Here is a 22481-nt window from a genome sequence, read left to right as displayed (position 1 = left end):
TTTATATGTTTTATTAATAAGTTAAATATACTATAAATGACACTGGAAATTCACATCCCTGAAATGTAAGCAGGTGTAATTTCAGTTGGGGTGTTTCCTTCTTATTCTTGAAATTGGAAAGAAGAAGAAGAAGAAAACATTGCAAAACTCGTAATTCACTTAGAATGGCCTCCCTGAAGTCCCATTAACAATGATGCAGAACTGTTCCATTGGAAGTGGTTTGCAGACAGCAAGTTATTTATTGATTTCTTCCAGAGGAATATGGATTCTCTGGGGTACTTTTCTCAATGTGGTGCTCCATTTTGCCTCTTTCAAATGAAGTATGCTGGATGACAAGGAACCATGAATGATGGCAGATTAAAAGGGGATAAAGCAAACTGGAGGAGGTACCTTGCTTTGGAAGTTGCAACATTCCCTGTAGAGAGGGAGACAGAAATTCTATGCATGAAAATTCTATTCATGTAAGTTTTATGTTATTATCAAAGCAGCTAAGCCTGCATGCATCATAACTGCAACCCAAGTGCAATCTCTATCCCTGTGCAATCTTTCAAAATAAAGTCTTAAGTGTGGCATCAATTAATTCTTTCAGGCATAATTTATTTTATTAAAAAAAGGTACTAACAGAAGTTGCTATGAAATACATTAATCATTAAGATTCTCCATAGATTTAAATAATTTCATTCAATTTCTTATCAGCTTTTATCAAATTAATCCATAGAATTTTATCATTCTACCAATTATCACATTCTCAAAATATATGGCTTTTTGAGATCATTGACTAAATATAAGAAAACATAATTTACAGTTCAAGGCTAGGCACAACTTGTTGTTCTGTGACTTCAATTCGTTTCCAATTTATGAAAACACTAACAGGATTTTCTTAGCAAAATTTGTTCAGAGGGGTTTTGACTTTGCCTTTCTCTGAGGCTGAGAGAGTATGACTTGCCCATGGTCATCCAGTGGGCTTCCATGGCCTTGAAGAGATTTGAACCCTGGTCTTCAGAATCATAGTCCAGTGCTCAGACCACCACAGAAGTAAACTCTATGGAGTTCAGTGGGTCTAACTCCCAGGTAAGCAGCCAACAAAGTTGCTAGTTACTGGAAGGAAAGCCCAATTTAATATATTATTTTTAATTCCATATTAGAGGAATGTATCAGAATAAAAAATTATCTCAGATATTAACAAGGTCACCTTTAACACACTGCTCCATCAGTTAAAATTTGAACTAATTGATTAATAAAATGGTAGTTGATTAATCCATAATTTAAAGCTTTAAATCTAACATTGGCCTGGTACAAACGGGCCAAAAGCAGCGTGCTGGCACCGATTCTAGGGTTCTGGAGCATGAAGCAACTGCATGCTCTGGAACCCTAGTTCATGCCGGTGGCGCCATAACTGCATGGCCCTGCCCATGTGGGGTGTGCGTCCACAACGCAAGCATGGCGCCATGTCCACAAGTCCATGTGCCGTGCTTGCATCATGGACGCACCACAGTGCACCAATGGCACACTGATGATGTCGTCCATGTACACCACAACGAACCCGGGTTTTCTGGGTTCTTTTTGGGGTGGAGGAACGCTGCACAGTTTAGCTGTTGTGGCGTCCCTCTGGAGGAAAACTGGGCACCTCCAGTCCGCACTTTCTGGGCAGTCTGGAAAGTCCTATCCTTTGTAAATACAGATTCATAATGGTATTCTTGGTCAATCTGAATAACCCTGAGAGAGATAGGTATTTTTTTTTAAAAAGTATGGAAAGCTGTATTAGTGACATCTCCCCCCCCTCCACCACCACCACCATTACAATTTATTTCCACTGTATGTTAAAACTCCTGTCCTCTGGGATGTTCTTTCTCCTGTTTAAATTTATTCATCTTAATCCAAAATGCACCATTGAAGATACTTTCAAAAGGAAAATTTTTCCCTGCAACTTTTCAACTCCAAAAGGCTAAAAAATGGGCTGTACAGCTCAATGAAAACAGTGTCTTTAAGAATGGCAAATTTAGTCATCTGAATGGATTTATTTGCAATTACAGTTTCTCACTTGGGAAAAGGCATCATTTTTTTTCCTGTAATCAGAAAGTAGCACACGATTAATTATGGAAATGTGATTCCATTTTCACAGTCTATTAACAATTGACAACTGCATAAAGATCGCATTAATACTTGCTCACTTCTCGTAGTTTTGCACCCAGAGTGAAACTGAGATTCTGAACCAGCATATCTAGTTGCTAGTTCTTCAAAATATAGATAAGATATTAAAAATGAAGAAAGCATCAGACTGTAATGCTGGGCTCCAAATTGAGTTGCAGATGTTTTCAGCATCCTGTCAGCATTACAAAACACAGTTGTGAAGTTTGAAGTTGCACGTAACTTTATTTTTCTTTATTCAACACTAATATACCCAACTGCCCCCCCCCAATGTAGCTTATCTCCATTAGCACAAAGGCTTTCATCCAACATCATGATGTTATCGGATCATTGGTGGTAGTGGGGGTGTAGTGGGGAGAAGGTAGTTCCATGAACAGAACTGGCACATTTGATACTGGCAAAAATTTGGTGCTAAACTCTTTTTTTAATGCAGAATAATTTAAAATTATTTTCATTGTCAAGCAATGTCATCCTTCTGTTTCTGGAGGTCTGATCGAAAACTTATTGAGCACTTTTGAAAGAGTCTTAAGGGCAGTACATGTACCTAGATATATGACCCATTAAAGTCAATTGGATATCCATGTAGACAACTATTCATTGTACTGCCAAGAAGCTAAAAGGCTTATGGAATTATCAAGAAGCTAAATAAGACACTACGTATTATTAAACCATTAATATGAGTGTATTACCTTTGAAAAATTCATCTTTATTTCAGATTTTAGATAAAATTGAAGATGTCCAAGAGCTTATATTCACTAAAGAGCCTAAGCTGTTGAAAGCATTGATTCCAGTCCAAACTATGCATCTTACCATTATTGCAGCTCATTTGAGAACAGATGATGATGTGAAAAGGTAAGAGAATTTAAATAAATTAATTAATGTCTCATTTTATTTCAGAATAGTGGCCATTATATTTTTATTCTAGTCTTAACATGTTTGTTTTGCTGTATAAATATGTTTTGGTTCTTTTTTTAAAAAATGTTAAGCATTTTTCATATTTTAACTCCACGGATTGGTTAATTGCTTTTTAAAATTTAGATTTATACTTTTAATGCTTTTGTATTGTTTTTAATTTTTGTTATTTTAAATATGCTGTTAGCTGCTTTGAGTCCCATTTTCAGGAGAAAGATGGGATACAAAATAATAAGAATAAGAATAAGAATAATAGAATATTCTTTTGATCTATATATTAGTTGATCATGACAACAAACATGACAGCTAAGAGCAAAATTTCTGTGAATCCTGAGTGAAAAACAACTCTATAGCTTGCTTTGACTTAAAGACTGCCTGCCATCTGGTAGAGAATGGGAGCAATTTGTCTATAAATAGTGCATCTGACCCCTGTACTTTGCTCAAGGCACAAAAGCTTTAAATTAGAAGCCTCAGTACCACTTATCTGTACATTAAAAATCTTTCTGTGTTGTGCAACTATCACAATAATTGTGTATGATTTTCAAATGAGGGCGAGAGAGAGAGAGAGAGAGAGAGAGAGAGAGAGAGAGAGAGAGAGAGATTCACACACACACACACACACACACTCTCTCTCTCTGTCTCTCTCTCCTGGTACAGTTGGTGATATTGAGGAGAAAATGAGTTGATTCTATACAAAAATGTAACGGGAATACATAAACCTGCCTGGCTGCAAACAAAAGAGTAGGAGGAATAGTTCTGTGAGAATCCAGATTCCAAGCTGGTTAGATCTTTAAAGCCAAGCACTGCAGGAGGGAATTTGCAGCTGGTTGAATGCAGGGAATGTATTTTGGCACTACCTGTCATGGCCAGCCAAGAGGAGGACTCAGAGGAGGCCGTGGCTCCTCAGGTGTAGGAGGAACTTGAAGCCATACCAGGTCCCAGTTCTGATCTTTCAGCCCCAATGGTTGAGGCTCAGCTAGACCCTAGCTCTGTGGGTTCCCCTCCAGATGCTCAGCAGCCTAGTGTTGCCCCAGTGGAAGAACAAAGCATGGAGGTTCCTTCCTTTAGGCAAAGGAGAGCTGAGAGTTCTTGCTTGCGCAGATCTAAGAGACTTGCAGAGAGGCAATCTGCAGATAAGCAACAGTTGGCACAAGGGGGTGCGTCTCTGATTTAAGCAGCTGGAGAACGCCAACCCTTTGCCAGAGTTTATTGTAGATCCATCATAGTGGGTGCTGTCGGCACTGGCTCCTTGATCTCCATGCTTCTTGAATCTTTGTCTGCCCTGAACCTACTACCTTGGAACGGACTCGACTACTCCAAACCTTCTGGCTTCCCTGACCTTTGACTGAACTGACTTTCGTGACTACTGGTATCCTGACCCTGGCTTTCGTTTGCGGCTTACTCTTCTCAGACTGGAGGAAGGTCTGTAAACTGTCTGTTGGCTGCCTACTCTGTTTCCTTTGCTGTGCCATCCTTATCAGCGTGTGTTCATGTGTGTGCTGGCAGCATTCCCGGACACTACCAGTTAGCCCAATGGTTGAATTTTGAACTACTTGCAGTTTCTGCAAGTCTTCAAAGATTCAAAGAAAACCTTGTGGCCATAGCAATACATAGTCTAATCTGAATAATCAGGTTATAGATAACAACAGCCAGTATATTGTGGTATGCACTCATTTCCACAAAGGTCATTCAGGCCGCTGGTGACAAAGCTGGATCTAGGATCATCCCCAAACTGAAACATAACTTATATTTTGTAACTCAACTTGTAAAAGTTTAAACCCTACCACCTCAGGCAAAACAATCACTCATAAGTGCATCTCCTCATTATATATGTTGTTTGTTTATTGGCTTCATTCTGCCAACTATTATTTTAAGATAGAAATTCAGCATTTTGACTGCTTCATCTGATTCAGATGTAGAGCTGTAGAACTGGGATACAAACACACTTACTTTAGTGTAATACCCATTGAACCCAGTGATATTTATTTCTGAATAGTCAAACATTATCAGTGCATACACTCCAGGATCCCATAGTGATCTTTCCAGGGCAAACTAAGCAGCCCAGAGATTTCTATCGGAAATAAAATTTCACAGAGTGGAAGATGTCAGAGAGAGGATGCAGCCTGCAAAGGACCCGGAAAATATAGCCACTGGACCTTTAGAAGATGCTGAAGGTCAATACAAATGTTAAGAGAAGAATCTTCTGTTCCATAGGCTACAATGAGTCCTAGAATAGAAGGGTTTCCATCTGAGAGTGCTAATTTAGAAGGGTACCATTCTCAGTGGTACTGAAGCCCATGGGATTTAATACCTTTACACAGGTCTTTTCTTCTTCCATCATAGGTCATCTGTTAGGGTAATCAAACCAGTAGGTTTATTGCCTATGAGCTTTTTTTGGAGGGGGAATAATGGAGTGTAAATAACTTCTACTGAACAGTGCCATTAAATTAAAATGCAAAAAGAAAAGGTGTGATTTTGCTGTATCAACTGTACAGTTCATATCAAGAGGATAAGTGACCTTGTCTTCCCGTGACTGATTTTACAGTTGTTACGTGTGGCTTGTACAGAATTGCAAAATTTACCAAAGCTGTGTGCCACTGACTTTTATGTAGAAAAAGTGGACTCAAACTGGAAAATATTAAAGAAGCATACTTTGAGGTTAAATTGTGGAAGTTCACGTTTGTAGCTAGCATCTCAACTATGAAATTAGATTTTAAAAGTAGAAAAAAACCACAAACGCAGGATGTTTTTCAGATGCATTTGCACCAAACAGCAATAACGTGAAAATAAAGAAAATGGAAAGTCAACAAAAATGACACCTTTTTAGTTTCGGGAAGTTCTCAAAAGTAAAAAGGTGTCGTTTTGTTGACTTTCTGTTTGCTTTATTTTCGCGTTATTGTTGTTTAGAAGAAATGTCATCTGAAAAACATCCCACATTTGCAGGTTTTTTTCACTTTTAAATCCAGTTTCCAAGTGGGATTTGTCTATAGATAAAGTCCATAGATAAAAAAAGTTTAAAGATACTTCTTGCTTTATCCACAGTAGCTCACTACACAAAAAAGGCTTAACAAACACTGAGCCATCAATTTATATTCCTGTCCAGAAAAAAGAGTTACCACCATCTAACTGAGAAAGAATATAGTTCACAGAAGGCTAAATAGTCTATGCTCTAAGGTTATAATCCATATGAAATAAGTAGAACATTGAGAAGAGAATTCTTGGCTCAGTACAACCAAGCAGTAAAAATATGTTGTAAATCTAATGTATATATGGTAAGGAAAATAGTTGTTCTTGCTAAGTGTGTATATAAGTAGCAGTTTATAACACTAACTTGAGTTCTGTAAGGCACCATAAAATTTCAAACATTTCTTATTTTATATTCTTTGTAATATTATATATGGCTTATTTAAAACATATATGGCTTATTCAAATATATCTTCCTTTTTATACCTTATGATTTCCTGGTAAAGGTTTGATTGTGAAAGTATCAGGTTGAGTTTCAAGCCTTATATATTTTCCTCCCCACCCCCCTTTTCCTTACTTGCTTAGCACAAAGGTAACTTCAAAAAATAAAACACCTTTGTAGGGCTTGCGGTGTAATAGATAATGATCAGTCACATTTAATTGGGTAATCAATTTGTTCTGGTGTAATGGTGAATAAAACATTGTGATACAAAGCCATTGAACAAGTACAATCTAATATGTTTTTTCGTACACTGCAAGAAAACAGATTAATTTTTCTGTGTGCTAATAAGGGAATTCTAACCTCAACAGAAGCATTTTTGTTTATATAGGAAATATATTTACAGTATTAAATATGTAATATTAAATAATTTCAGTGCTTTCTGCTTTGGAGGCCAAAATGCTAAGCATGACTTAATTGAAAGGAAGTGAAATTCATCAGTGAAATTTAGGAGATTATTACATGGGGGAAAGGGGGGGGGGGAGAAAAAGGCATTCTCCTGATATGATCATGTGGAAGAATTTCACACAATGTTGTGCTCAATCAGGATTTATCCCAGGAGGAACCAGCAATGCTCCAGCAACAAACCATTCACGGGGAAATCCCGAGAATGGCTTCTCAATAGTGCAAGTGAGTCCTGGGTGTGAAGGCTAATCGCCCTATTGGGGAAGCAACCCACCAGGCTCTTTCAAAGTTAAAGGGGCCACAGCAAAGCTTCCTGAGTTTAAAGGGGCTCAGGGAAGCAACACTGACTCTTTAAATTTTAAAGAGACTGAGGCAAATCAACCCGGGAGAAGTGTGTGTGTGTGTGTGTGTGACTTTTAAAGGGGTGTGGGGGGAGGCATGCACACATGTGTGTAACTTGGGCATTGGAGCTAAGGGGGCTCCACTAGGGGACTGGTGGCATTGGGTTTCTCAAAATATTTAGCTGAAGATGAACCTCAGCCGGTTGGGGAAGGAGGGACAGGCAAAGGCAGCTTTTCCTCCCTGCCAGCCTCCTCTCCTTTAGTCCTAGTGTGAAATGATCAATACCATTGTATTGATTATTCTTTCATGGGTAAGTATGAAAACCAATTGCACTATGATGCCATTATTGTGTGAACACATTACAGTGTGAAAATATTGAGTGCTATAGCGCTACTGTTGCTTTTTATTTTCATTACAATGATTATTGCTGAACTGGCCCTGGTGTGATAATCTCTTTAGTGCCAAGTAAAACATGCGTAGGGTCAGGCATGAAGAGAATATAATGTATGTCTAAACTTCCAAGATGTATTCTCTTATGTTCACTTCAAGATCTTGAGCTTTGTCACTGAGCAATAAACTTTTATGGTTTTCCAAGCAGAAATTCCCAAAATCCATCATGATCCTAGTATTAGAGTCATAGCTCCTTGACTCATGACTTTGTGTTTATTACTGTGTTTCATTCATTTCAAGGGCTGTTTCTGCTCTAGAGCACAGCAAGGCCAAAGTGCAAACTCTGTTGCAGGGGAAACTCTTTAGCATGACATTTCATGGGATTGGCCAGTTTAACAACCAAGTGGTCTATGTTAAAATGTCAGAGGATGAACAGCAAATGCTAAGCAAAATTGCAGGTTAGTATTTAAATTTGCATCTGATCAGTCTTCAAGTACATATTGAAATTGTGTCTCTATGTTTTGAACACTATTTTTAATTTTTGTTTAAATGTATATTTCTCTTGCTCAGTCACATTTATGTTTATTTATATAAATCATCTCCTACTTTTTTAAGGCATTCAGGATTCAAACTGTTCTTCCTTGTCCCTTATGCACAGATTCCTCTTTTAAAAGACTTAAACTGTTCTTTTTCTTTGAATCCTATTTCTAATCTCTTTAGTAATTTATTTTTTAAATTTATATCCCACCTTTCCCTCCCAAATGAGACTTTGAGTAACTTACATTATAATTTAAAACACAAAAAGCTAAAGCAGTGGTACAAATGTTTAAACAACATTAAATCATCAGTGCCATTAATATATTACTCTGATAAAGACTCTGTGTTTCTATTTCCATGGAGTCTTGAGCTTAATCTTCACTTCCTCATCTCTGCTGAAGCAATGCCTACATGCATTTGCTGAGATTTATACTACTCTAATGTTAGTATAAAGTGTTGAGTGTAAATGTAAAGTTTAAAATGTGCCCCACCAGTGGGAGCAATACATTAGGTGAAGACACAAGAGAGGACCTTCTCTGCTAGGGCACCCTCAATGTGAAATTCGTGTGGAAGTCAAATGGCACTGATGTTAGTTTCATTTTAGTGCCATGTTAAAACTTGGCTCTATTAAAGATTCACTGCCTAGGAATCATGGCATGACTAGGTTGTGAAGTTCTGTTTTAATATAAATGCTTTTACCTTGTTTTAAACCACTTTACACTTTTAAGCATCTTAAATTGTTACATAGATTTAAAATCTTTTTTTAAAAAAACGTTGCCTGCCATAAAATCTTTCCATATGGAGGAGGATATAAATATTTTAATAAAGAAATAAGAATAAACAAACAAATTACCTAACCACGTGAACCTTGGAGAATGTCTTGTCTTTGATGGGGTACGTTTTTTGCATTTCAGTATAATGAACTGTACATTTAGGACTAATTTGTTTTTACTATGTGCTATTAAGTTGGCTTTGACTTATAGTGACTCTATGTAAGAGGGGTTTCCAAGATATCTTGCTATAAATAATCCCATGACTCATGGCTTCTCTGCTGCCCCAGCTCAGCAGCTCTCTGCAATGGGTGATACCAAGTCTACTGATGTCTCTGTGTAGTCCCATGATATGTCCAAAATATGCTAACCTTAGTTTAGTCATTTTGATTTCTAGAGAAAGTTACTCTCATATGCACTTATTTATTTTTTTAACTGTCCATGGTAGCCATCAAATTCTCCTTGGTGCCAGTTATTAAATGAATTTTAATAACTTCATTACCACCATTAAAGTTACATAAATCTTCTGTGGTCATTACTTTTGTTTTCTTAATATTAAACTGTAAATATGTTTTTGGACTTTCTCCCTTAACATTCATAAGTAGTTTTTTCAAGTCTTTGCTACAATGGTGACTTTTATATCTTTTAAATTGTTGATATTTATTCTCATTTCCTTGCTAATGTTGCTTTCCATATGATACGTTCAGAATTTAAATGAAAGAGATAGGGTGGTAAAACGCAGCCTTGTCTGAACTTCTTGACAACTGGAGACAATTCTCTTTTGCCATATTGTGTGCGAACAGTGCTTTCTTCGCCAGGTTGCACCTCAGAACAACCAAAAGTTGTCATACTGTCTTAAAAAGAAAGATTGATATATACATTTTCAGGATCCACACAAAGACATTGCTGTAGTCTATAAAGCACAGGCTGATTTTCTTCTGTAATTATGGTGTGCAAGTGCATCATTATCCATTATATGTTTGCAAATTTATATCTATTGCTTCTTCCTTTTCTGAGCTTATCATGGACATCTGGCATTGCACACTTTGTATATCTTAAAAGTCTTCATTACAAAATTTCAAGTTACTTTGCTTGTATAGGTGATTATTGCAAGTGTCCCCTTGCTTGGAGACTAGTCTATATATTGACCATTTCCAATCTATGACCCATTGTTTTGTTTTCCATATTTGTTGGAAGATTTTTTTTAAGGATGGACTCTTTTGCCTCTGAAGTTTGAAACAGCTCTATTGGTATATCATCTGTTCCTGCTGATTTATTTCTTCCAAGTGCTTTTTTCATTGAGAAAATCAGGGGATAAATAATCAACTCTCCTACTCTATGATTCAGATGTGACCAATCCCCTTTTCCTGGTGGCTGCTTTTTAAAACAGTGTAAGGAGTGTTATCACATATTAAGAAAGCGGCCAAATCCCATGCAAAAATGGGGTTTAAACCTATGAAAATCCTGCAAAAGCAGGATTGTTTTCAGACAACATCATGCACATTGAGCATTAACACGACATTAACATGTGCAGAAAGTGGGCAAAATCGGCTGCTTTTTACTTTCGGTAAAATCCCAGATTTTCCGGGGGGGGGGGGGGGGACAGATAATGTCTTAAGTTATGTTATGTTTTCATATCTGCCTTTTGCAGTTACAGATGCCATTTTGCCTTTAATTGTCCTTTAAAAGCCCCATTTAGTGTATGCTGCAAAATATGGCTGATATATGCTACTGTCCACATATTCCATATCACAGCTCTTTGACTTCCACATTTAAAGGTCATTTTAAAATAAAGGTTACTGTGTCTCTCAAGTGAGAGTGCCACTACCTGTATACACAGAGATAAAGAATGTAGATCCCGTCAAGATCTAATGCATGGTGTTTGGTTGAATTTTCTGTCTTACTTGGGACTGTTACAAATTGCCTCTGTCTGAATGTCCTGTAAACGGTTTGTATCACTTGTCCCTGTTTGTATCAACTGTCTACTAGAAGCCGTGGAGAGCTCTTTTATGGAAATGAATGTAGACATCACAGCCAGCAAAGACTTCAGACCACACCTGACATTTCTGAAATTGTCTAAAGCACCTGCATTGAGGAGGAAGGTAATCAATCAGATGAAGATCTTGTCCTTTGCACTTTGTTTGCTTGCTTCTTGGAAGAAGCATTGTCATGTCACGTGCAAATTGATAATTTAGCAAATTAGGGGATTTAAAAAGATGTTACCTAATTTAGTGCATCTGAACGCATTAAGCCAGAATGATCTCTCCCTAAACAGATCTCTACTCACAGCACTGCAAACTAATGGAAAGAAGGAACAATTTAAGGGCTCAATTTAGATAAGAGAAACAACCAGGTTGGGCAAAAAAATAAAATCCACACAGTGTGTCACGTACCCTGCACTCCTTCTCTCCCCTCCACCGACCTCCAATGCTTTGTATATCTCTTCCCAAAAATGCTGATCTAGAACGTCTCCTGACTTTTTGCTATTGCATCTTTCACTTTACCTTCATTATTTCTTTATATCTTTAAAACTTTCATTTTAGCAGTGATTGCTTTTCTTTTGAGTTCAGGACTGCAACTGGCTACATTTTGGGTGTTGTGCTTTTTTGTGTGTTTATATTCAATGAAGGGTCTTTCCACACTACAAAGTTATAGTGCTATTATTCCACTTCATAGTCATAGCTGCATACTATGGATCTCTATGGAATCCTGGGCTTTATAGTTTCACGAGGCATGAGCGCTCCCAGTCTGAGAATTCTAAATAACCTCCCCTAAACTACAACTCCCATGGTGATTAAAATGGCATCATAGTGCTATAACTGTGCAGTGTGAAAGGGCCTTTATGTCATCCATCCTAGTGGCCATGACATAAACATATGGGACAGGAAGGGACAATGAGGTAAGAGAGTATGCTACTTTAATCTATGTTATGGATTTCCCCCCATAAAGCAAATTCTCTTTGTTTACAGAGAGCTTAAACAATCTAATTGCTGGATTTGAAATGTGCCTTACATGGATTGAAGGGCTTTGCATTGGACCATGTCACAGCCTACCCTGTTCAGTCGGATCCCCTGGCACTCTGTGTACCATGAGAAGGGCTAAAGAGGTTGAAATGGGGAAGACGTTTGGGGGAAATAGCTCTAGCCAGCCCAGTTTCATGTACCTAAATCTGGATCTAAACTAACGTGTACTTTTTTGAAAAAGGTATACACAAAATAATTCAGTTCATATAAAAACAGTCCATTCTGTTGGATTCAGTGATGTCATTCTGTCTGAGGAATGAAGAGAAGAAGAGGGGTGGACAATTGCCCTTCCTAAACTCAGGGCGTTAATTCCCAGATATCTCTGGCTCAAAATAGTAGTTTTGTGTTTTATTCCTTGTTAATAATGTTTGCCCCCTTGTCTAGCCACACAGCTTTTGGGCTGTGCTTTGATGTGGCTTATCTACATGTCCCCCAGTTTTCATCTATAAAAGCTTGCTGCAGTAGTTTGAGCATTTGACTAGAGACCAGGGTTTACAGTAAATCCCCACTCAAACAAAAACAAAACAAAACAAAACAAAAACACTGGGTGACCTTGGACAAGTCGCACCCTTTCAGCCTCAGAGGATGGCAATCATAACCCCCTATGAAGAAACTTGACAAGAAAATCTTATGATAGGTTTGCCTTAGGGCCACCTAAGTTAAAAAAAAAATGCCTTGAAGGCACAGAACAAGAACAAGTGCATTTTTTAAACCACCAGGGAACAAATCTCCCTTTTCCTATGGCTAAGCAGGGTCAGTCTTGGTTAGTACTTGGTTGGGAGTATGCCAAGGAATATCATATGCTGGAGATTAATTTTTACAGGAAGGCAAATGCATACCATTTCTGAGTATCCCTTGCCTATAAAAACTCTATGAAATTCATGGAGTTGACAGAAATTAGTTGACAGAAATCTTTTTTGAAAAAATAAGGTATTTGCAAATATCTCAGTTCAACTTAGTTGGAATTTAGTGGTTCCTTTCTGCCTGAGGATGAACTCAATGGATGAAAGGGGGCAGAGGGAGTTTTTGCCAATTCCCCTTTCCCTTGCAGCTTCCTGTAATGCTTTTCTTGCTGTTCTGGAGGGTTCCAGGACTCTTGAAATTTTTGGGTGGCTGCAGCTGAAAGTCAGAATGGACCAAAATAAAATAAAAAAAAAAACCCTCCCTGTCTCCTGTTAGAAGAGGCATACACTGAATCAAAGGACAATCTCTAAGTGGAAGAGCAAAATTGCATTCCGCCCTTAAAAAAATAAACATGCTGATAAAATGGGACTGAGTAGAAATACGGCAGTGAAGATATGCTAAATTGAAGAGGCGTGATAAGACTCATCTGCCTGAAATGTCACTGCACATGTCAAAGCCATTCCTCTTCAGAAAGATGGGAGAGTGGCACTAAGGTAATCTATCCCTGCCAGCATTGCACGGTCATTCAATTTTTTCCCTCTAAAAAAATGAGATTTTGTGAATTCCCAGAAGAAACAGAAGGAAATTATAGGAGAATGATGATTTGGCAATGACTTAATGTAGACAGTCTATAAACATGAGTTAGCAAAGAGTGGCCAATTCAGAGTAAATGCCTAATGTGGAAGCTCCCTGGTATAGATGGACACATTCCTATAGATATGCAAAATGGATTTATTTATTTATTTATTTATTTATTTATTTATTTATTTAATCAATACCTATTAACAATACTACATTAAAACCCATTAAACCATAGTAAAAAAGGATAAAAGCATAACATACTGCATTATAAGATCCTCTTGGTGTAGCAATTTAAGAGCCAAAGTCTTGCCTAAATAAAAAGGCCTTTGCTTGCCAGTGGGAAGAGAGCAGAAAGGAGGCCCAGCAAACCTCCCATGGGAAGGAATTCCATAACCTAGGGATAGCCATTGAGAAGCCTCTCTTCCATATCCTCCTCAAATATACCTGTGATGGCAGTGGGAGGGAGAAAGCCACCCCTTGAAATCTTAAAACTAAAGCAGGTTCATACCAGCAGATATAGGCCTGGTACAGACTGGCACGTTGTGCCAGCTTGACTGCAGACTAGGGTTGCGTGAGGGCTGAACGTTTATATGCTCAGCAACCCTACTGTGCATCCCGGGCACCATCTTGGCATGCGCCCATACAGACGGGGCATACCACGATAATGTTGCTCTTGTGCAGTGCTTACATGGCGCTGTGCATGACAGGGTGTCATAAGGCCATGCTGCAGCCCTTATGACGCCCGTTCTAGGGCACAAATAGGAGCTGGGTTTTACAGCTCCTCTGTGCATTGGGTTGGGGATGTGGCATGCAGCTGCCGCATCCCCAACCCATCCTGTTCAGCGGTGGCACAGAGCCACGCCTGAAACGGGCTGCCTGTACAGCCCCATAGTCTTTGAGATAATCTGGAGCAAGCCAATAAGGCTCTAAAGGTCATAACCTGCACTTTGAATTTGCCTGGAAATGGATTTGTAGCCAGTGAAATCATTAGAATTCCCTGTAACCAGCCCTGGTCAACAATTTGAACCCACTGCAGTTTCTGAACAGTTTCCAAAGGTGACCCCATCTTTCCAATCAAAGGATTAATACTGAAAAAACATGAATATTATTTCCAGCTAAGGCGAGCAGGATTTGGTTGCAGGGAAGCTGTTTCTTGTTGGCATAAGCTTCATTTCTCACACTAGTTACTATGAAGAAAGTCAATCAGGTTCAAAACCATCATACATATTTTTACTGCCATGATTTCACTGAAATGGTAATGCAGTAGAGAGTTGTTTCTACCATATGCACTGCATAGCTTTTCAAGCAATATTTTCAAGCTGACTGGAAGATTTATTTTATGTTGCAGTCAAGGCTACTAGGACTTTGCAATATAAATATATGATATGCTCATCTAACCTTTACCAAGAGAAGGATATAGGATTTGGTGGGGTTTTATCACTTTGCAATTAAAATAAAACCTTGCTCTGATTAGATTATGCTTTGCCTGGTAGCATGCTGTCCTGGTTGTTTCCTGGAATAGCTGTATTATTTTTATGAGGTCAGTAGAATAAGCAAGAGAAAACAATAACGGTACACTCTTGGGACATTAAGAGAGTGCTTTCATAGTAGAAGAAAGTGTTCTTTGACCTTGTGCTTGAATTTGACAGGTATTTCTTCATATATTTGGTGTCTCCTCTTTGGCATATGGAATATAGCCAAGGCTAGAAAATATCAGATGCTTTGTACAGAGAAGCATATTTCTTCCAAGGTTGGCTACATTTCCACTGTTTAGCAAGTGATATATGGCTGAACAAATGTTGGCTGATTTTAAAATAAAATAAAATATTAAAGTAGATAATGCACTGATATTACTTTAGTTGAGGCCCCACTCAGAAACATGTTATTTAGCAAGGTTATCGGTAGGACACCAAATGTGCACAGGAGGAGGTGTTCCTTCATTGCAGAGAATGAGTCTGCAAAACAACCCCAAAACCAGAAAAAGTCTTGTCATAAAATGTTGTTCTGTAAAAATGAGACATCATTTTCTAGAGCCTCTAAAATCACTTAGGCTCCTCTATTCCTATTCTCCATTAATAAATAATATAATACCAGCAGAAAGTAACTGGACCCAATGTGACTCCACTGTCCTGGCTGCCTGTCAAAACCCATTTAAATTTTTCATTCTGTACATTTTCATACCCTCTAACTGTCCCGTTTTGGCAAGGACAGCCTCAGTTAATCCTCTGCTGTCCCACTTTCTCAGTGACATTTTAAATGCCCCAGTTTCTCCTGCCTCACATTTTCCTTCTTTATCTTCAGCTTACTTCAGTTGCTGCAAACTGAGATCAAAGAGCAGAAGTACAGTAGTTTGTACTCAGTTAAATCAGAAGAGGGAAGGAGTGGAGTTTTGCCCTTCTTAAACTCAGTACATACATTCTAGGGTTTTTCTGAAATAGCTTTATGTTTTCTTTATGTTTTCTTTCTGCATGAGTTTCTTTGTTTTCTTGTTACTTGGCCTTACTCTTTTGAGTGCACGCTTATGTAGTTTAGCTATATGTATCCTGGTTTTTATCTTTGAAATACCAATGTTTATACAAATTTTTATACCAATAAATAACAAGGCACCTTCTCTTCCCCTTATTTTACTAGGGGCCATGGGTGAGCTTTGCTTCCTCTCTAACCTTCTGAAAACTCATTTTGTGGGATCTTTAGAGGTATTTCTTTGGTCTTCCATAGGTAGGCTGGGGGTTTCCTCTAGCTATTAGCTCACCTTTTTGCATCACTTCATGACCCTAAAAGATTTCTTGCATTGGTGTTTAGGATCCATATGGTTATTTGTGCTTGTTTTTAGTCCCTCTGGGATAGAACAAAAGTGATGTGGTTTTGTGACATAGGACTTTGTTGGAATGCCCCAGTTTCAAATCTGTGGCCATAACTAAATGAGGGGATGTTGGGTATGAACTAAGCAAAAAACTACCACATGAACATCTATCTATGATCATTGGAACATGGAACAGTGGGTTAGGACACAAAGCAATGGATTCAAAATGCAGGAAAAGAGATTCCACCTAAACATTAGGAAGAACTTCCTGATGGTAAGAGTTGTTCAACAGTGGAATGTGCTGCCTTTTTAAACAGAGGCCAGAAGGCCTTGTCTTAGGAGTGCTTTGATTGTGTGTTCCTGCATGGCAAGGGGTGGGACTTGTGTTCTCTTCCAACTCTATGATTCTATGAATGCATGATGTCATTTACATTAATATTTTCTCCCATGTGATTTTAACAAATAGCTACTCACATATAGGAGAATTTAATTATGTGAACTACATCTTAGCATCTCACCTTAATATCAATAACTTTCAAATAAATTTATCATTATCAACCCAGTAGAATAATGGGTAAAACCTATAGTAAACATTAGGCAGTGTTTGTACATCAGCTTCCCACAGAGATGAACAGTTGCTCAAGATTGCTTGGAACTTCATACAGAAAATTAAGGTTTAGTCAGAGGTTGGAGAAGTTCCATGAGTAGAACTACAGCTCCTAGAATCCTCCAGGCATCAGGCACATATTGGAATTTTAGGACTGTTACAGACTGCCAAAATAATGCTGCTTCGGGTCTCTTTGGAGGTATCATGTTTAAATGATGCATGCATCCTTAGAATCCGGAAGCTGCACCAAAGCTGCACTCCAGCGCTTAGGAATGGAGTGTGGCTTTGGCGCGACCTCTGGACTCTTAGGACCCATGCATCATTTAAATAGCATACCTCCAAAGAGACCCGAAGCAGTTTTATTTTGGCAGTCTGTAACAGGCCTTAGTTCAAATAAGGACCTTTCCCAAGCTTAGTGCAATGTATTCTGATTTGTTTTCAGCCATGTGAATACCTTACTAGTCAAGGTACACTAGTCTAGGTGAATGATTTGTTGCTGGTTATTTCCTGGTTATTCCCGGGATAAGTCCTCTTTAATCACGATGTGTGTGAAAATCTTCACCGCAATTGTGTGGTTTTCCCAGGATAATGACTCTTTAAACCCCGGTTTTCCCCTGTGTGATAAAGTCCAGAGACATTTATTTAGGGGGCCCTCAAAAACTATAATCTATTTACCTTATGCATAAACTGAGCACTAACTACATAACTCCATATACCCAGAGCCAATAGGCAGACCTAGATATGCCATATGAGATTAATTATCAGTTTCTCCTGTGATTTAAAAGTTCAAAGAAGCTGCATGAAGCTGCTAATTTGATTGATGAAGTGACTGTTGGGGTAATGTAGAAGCATACCTCCTTCCTCCTGTGCCATTTTTCTCAGTCTAAACCCTTTGGTGTTGCCATTTTCATTGTATTTAAATTGAGAGAACAGCATGGGAGGAAATGGTAAAATTCTCTTTTCCCCAGGCCACCTCCTCAGTCAAATTAGCAGCCCAGTATATTTGTGCTTTGAAGTTTTGGTGTTTTTTAAATTAAACACTGAGAGATCCTGGCCACTGATCTTCTATGTGACAGAGAGCCAAAGCCTATGAAGTTGGATCTGTGTAGATTCTCAAGGTCTAGACAGTTGTTTCAGAATACTGCTCTGACATAATGGAAATCTGCCTTCTGGAGCAGCCTTAAATCACAAATATCTATGGGTATCTGCCCTTGATTCATTTATCCTGGCTTCATCCATGTAGACACAGCAACTACATGGCATTTGTAGTTGCTCCATTTAATGGATTCAATAAGAGAGTGTCATCCCATATGTGCAAAAGTCATCTTAGATGTTGCAGTTTTCTTGTACAGTAAGCCTGTACACTTCGATGGGCATAAAAGGATTGAAGGCACATGGAGACACATATGCTGGGGTTTTCATTTGCTCATAGTTTTTCTTGTAGTTGCCCTCAAGATGACTTCAACATGTGCTGACCCTCTCATAGAGTCTTCTTGGTGAAATTGCTTCAGAAGAGGTTTGCCATTGCCTTTCTTTGAGGCTGAGAGTGTGTGACTTGCTCAAAGTCACCCAGTGCATTTCTACGGCTGAGCAAGGAATCAAATCCAGGTCCCCCAGAGTCCTAGTTGAACATTCAAACCACTACATCACACTGGCTTTAGGACATTCCTATTCAAGAGGGATTTTTTTTTAAAAAAGTCATCTCCATCTCCATTTGTTCCTCCCTCACTCATTTTCTTTTGAAAAAATAGTCATTTCTAAACCTAATTTTTTCTAGATCTAAATGTTGCATATTTTGAAACTGCATTGCTAGGGGAACTTTGTCCTGTCAGGTGAAGGCATACTTCTTAATAAACATTCAGATGCTCATTATTGTTGAACAGAACTTGAGGGGGGAAATTTGGATACAAAAACTCCCAGAAAAGTAATTTTCCCAAGCACTGCTTCTGTGACAATCCTCTTTCCCTAGCCTGTTATTGCAATTCTTAGGAGATTAGCACATGTGGCATTTAAAATGCAGTTAGAGTAATAAAATAGCGTTGTTGGCAATACTTACCACATCATGTCTTCTCTGCCATGTAGTTGCTGTGTCTGCCAAGTGTGGTTAGGACATCCCTTTTCATTGATGGGGGAAACTCATCAATAGCTCCCAATTGCAATCCCAATAGTCCTCATGTGTAAAATGTCACTGCCATGGCAGTTAGAATATTGACAGCCACGTGGCATCAGAGTCTTCTCTTCTCCCCCTGTATCTCCCCCCTTGCTATTCCCAAGCATTCTGATCCACCCTTTTTGGTATTTCTTTTATTTTTAAATTTAAGTCACATTACCAGAATTATGTTAACAAGTAAAAAATAAAATAAAAAACCCAAAAGGCATGCTGGATAGGGCGTAGGGCAGGGAGTTGGGGTTAAGGGGGAGTCCGGAAGACAGTGAAATGGCAGCAGTGGCCCCAGTTGCATGATTGTGAAGACATGGGATAATGGCTGCTCTCAAACCTATATGTTTGCATTTTCGTTAATTAGAGTAATTGCAACAAGATTGGGACTTGTATGATGATGTCTTTAATGTTGATTAGTAAGCCATTTCTTTTTGTGAGACACCCAAATTGTTTCTGGTTGAGTCATTTTTGCTAGAGATGTTGTGAACTTCTCTTCCAATGTATGCAAATGCACAGTACAAGGAAAATAAAATATTTAGGCTACTTTGCAAGAAATGTGACAATTCAAAAGAGACATGCAAAGGAACCAACAGGCATATCACTTCTACTAGCTATTCTGATGCCATCTACTGGCTACACATATAATTTTCCTATTCTGTACATGATGTTTTCACAGGCTATTTAGGAGCATCTCTTCAAGTATTTACTCGTTAAAATTCAGCCTTCAAAGTCTGCAATTTTGTTTTCCCTTTTAAAACCCACGTGTCTACAAAATATTTAACAGTGACAGAAACGAGGAAGCATAACAGTTCTAGGACTCAATTGTCATTTTAAAAAGATTAAGGACTCAGTTGCCATTTAAAACAAAAAAGATTAATTTTTTATCCTTTTTAAATTAAACACTTTTGCATGCACCGACCCTGAGCTCTGTAAAAATGTGATCATATAATTAAAGACCATGGAAGCAAACTACGTGTGTTAGCTGTATGTTATTTAGGACCACTGAGCAATTGTGCATTGGATGTTGAGTGGCTTTGGCTGAATGCTTTTAGTGTGTGTCAATTACGCTTAATTACTTGTCTTTTTTCCCTCACCACCTTCCTCTTATTAGCAGTGCACAGTAAACAGAATAAGCTGCACCAAACAGGCATGTTTTGTATAACAGTCACAGAGATACGCTTGCTGTTTATGCAGTTACAGACTCCTAAGGCAATATAATATAATATAATATAATATAATATAATATAATATAATATACTTATATAAGGCTTTGAGGTGTCTCGTCCACAGGGTCACTATGAGTTGAGATCGACTTGGGGGTGGTTAACAACAACAATGGCTATTTTAAAATACCATTATAATTGATCTGATAAATAGGCCCATCTAGTTCATTTTCTTGCCTGACAATTAGTTTCTTATGCAAAAATATTGAACCACTGTGGCAATTCTAATATCTGTATTCAGGAAGAGAATCCTGCAAGGGACAACTGAAACTGTCATTTTTGTATCATAAAAAATGAATGGTGGCCACATAAAACATATAATATAAGAATCTGTCCTGTCAGTATGTGCAACTACATAAACAGCACTGTATTAACAGGCAGTCTATTTCTAGATGCTTTGTCCATAGTATTCATCCAGGAAATGTAGGCTGAAGTTTGAATGTGATGTTGGTGCTAATGGAATGCACTATGCATATTTTAAAGACATCCTGGAGATATAGGAATTGTTCTGTTTGGTTATTCCTCTGGATTTTAGTTGTACTGGACCTGAATCTGAATTCAGATCCTACCTTGTTCATGACATTTGGCTGATGAATAACGTGATTGCAACCTCAATAGTTTAGTTAAAAGGAAATTATTGAATTGCATTTTTATTGTAAGGCTCTGAGATTGCTTTTATTATAAGACATTTAGATTACAGACTAATTGTAAAAGAGACAGAATTATGCTAGAAACAGATTTCACTAGATTCTCAATCCATGTTGGAAGTGTTGCATTGAGAGCTTGATAAGTCTGGGCACAGGCAAACCAAACTAGTATATTTTTATATCTATAGTTGTTATATTTACATTTATAATCATTTCCTGTCCAGTCTGTGAATGAAGGCAGCTTATTATTATAACACACTCTACAGGGGTTCTCAGACTTCCCTCCCCTTAGAGAAAGGTGAAAATTATGGGGGACCATTATCAACTGGTGATTACTGATATAATTTTATATTGATATCCAGTGCCTTTTTGAAAATTGTGAAATTCCTGAGCTTCCTTTATGCCAGAGTGTTACATAATTCCAGGATCCCCCCCCCCCTCAAGTTAATTGTAATTTTTTTAACCTATAAAAATAAAATATAAAATGGGGGTCATGAGATGTTGTGAGGGTTTTGTGTACCAGTTTCCTCACTCCATTATACAGCCTACTCTCCCCACCATCCAATTTATGATTCACACACAGACAGACACACACCATTACTTTGCTAGGAACACAATATAATAATCCCCATCTATTAATTTAATTGAGATGTTGGGGATTTGGGGATTTCCACAGATGTTGCTTTTCAGCTCAACCAGCTATAAATACAATGTCTAAAAAAGTTTGCGGTTCACCAGGGCAGCTGGTAAAATAGGAAATGAACCTTCAGTCTCCAGTGTACCTATGAGCTGAGCTCCCTGCCTCCAAAATGGTTTGTGCAGTAGATTAGATGGCTTTCCAAGGGCATTATTCCTTCATGGAATATAAGGCTATTCATGGCCAATACCAAGAAAGTGTATATATTTTATACCAGGATGAGAGGCAGCACATTTCTGAATACCATTTGCTGGGGAACAAGAATAGGAAAAGGCTATTGTCTTCATCTTTTCCATTATTAACTGGTTGGCCAGTGTGAGACTCAGGATGCTAAACTAGAAGTACTGAACAGTTAGGCTTCTCCTTGAAAAACCTTTAAAACTTGCTACAGATTCCCCCTTTCTTTCTTCCAAATTATGCATTTTCATACAATTGGGAGTATTTTCATAAAATGTTAGTTAAATAGAATTCAATTTACTTTACAGTAAAGTAATCTGCTATCCATAATCCAGCTCCCACTGGAGTTGCTGGCATTTAGTATGCATCTTCCCATCCTAATTAAGAGTGAGGACTGTAACATTATGAATTCAATGTACCGTGCCTACATCTGTATATTGTGCGAGGTCTCTAGACCTTGAGATATTTAACTTCATTGTTTAAGGGACTGAACAAGGGACCTGCAATGCAGTTGTGTGATGCAGGAGCGTGAGGCACTAGAAGTGATTATGCTTTTCAATTCCAAAATGACAAAAGATCACTGAACATACAGTCTAGACTATGATGACTCAATGACAGCATTTCTTGCATTAATATGTGTTGGAATTTATTTATTAAAGGCTGTTCTACTTTGACATTTCACTTTGCATGT

The 22481-nt window shown here is 38.1% G+C and overlaps 1 pseudogene; it reads left to right on the top strand.

Moving 5' to 3' along the window:
• The window catches only part of LOC149317214 (uncharacterized), a 28522-nt pseudogene that overhangs the window by 3144 nt on the left and 2897 nt on the right, over nucleotides 1–22481 (top strand).

This window comes from Sceloporus occidentalis, unplaced genomic scaffold (genome assembly GCF_023333645.1).
Source record: "Sceloporus occidentalis isolate IW3139 unplaced genomic scaffold, rSceOcc1.0.p SCAF_3, whole genome shotgun sequence".
In the NCBI taxonomy this organism is placed as follows: Eukaryota; Metazoa; Chordata; class Lepidosauria; order Squamata; family Phrynosomatidae; genus Sceloporus; species Sceloporus occidentalis.
The sequence above is the reverse complement of the archived record's forward strand: the minus strand, read 5'-3'. Positions and strand labels throughout refer to the sequence as shown.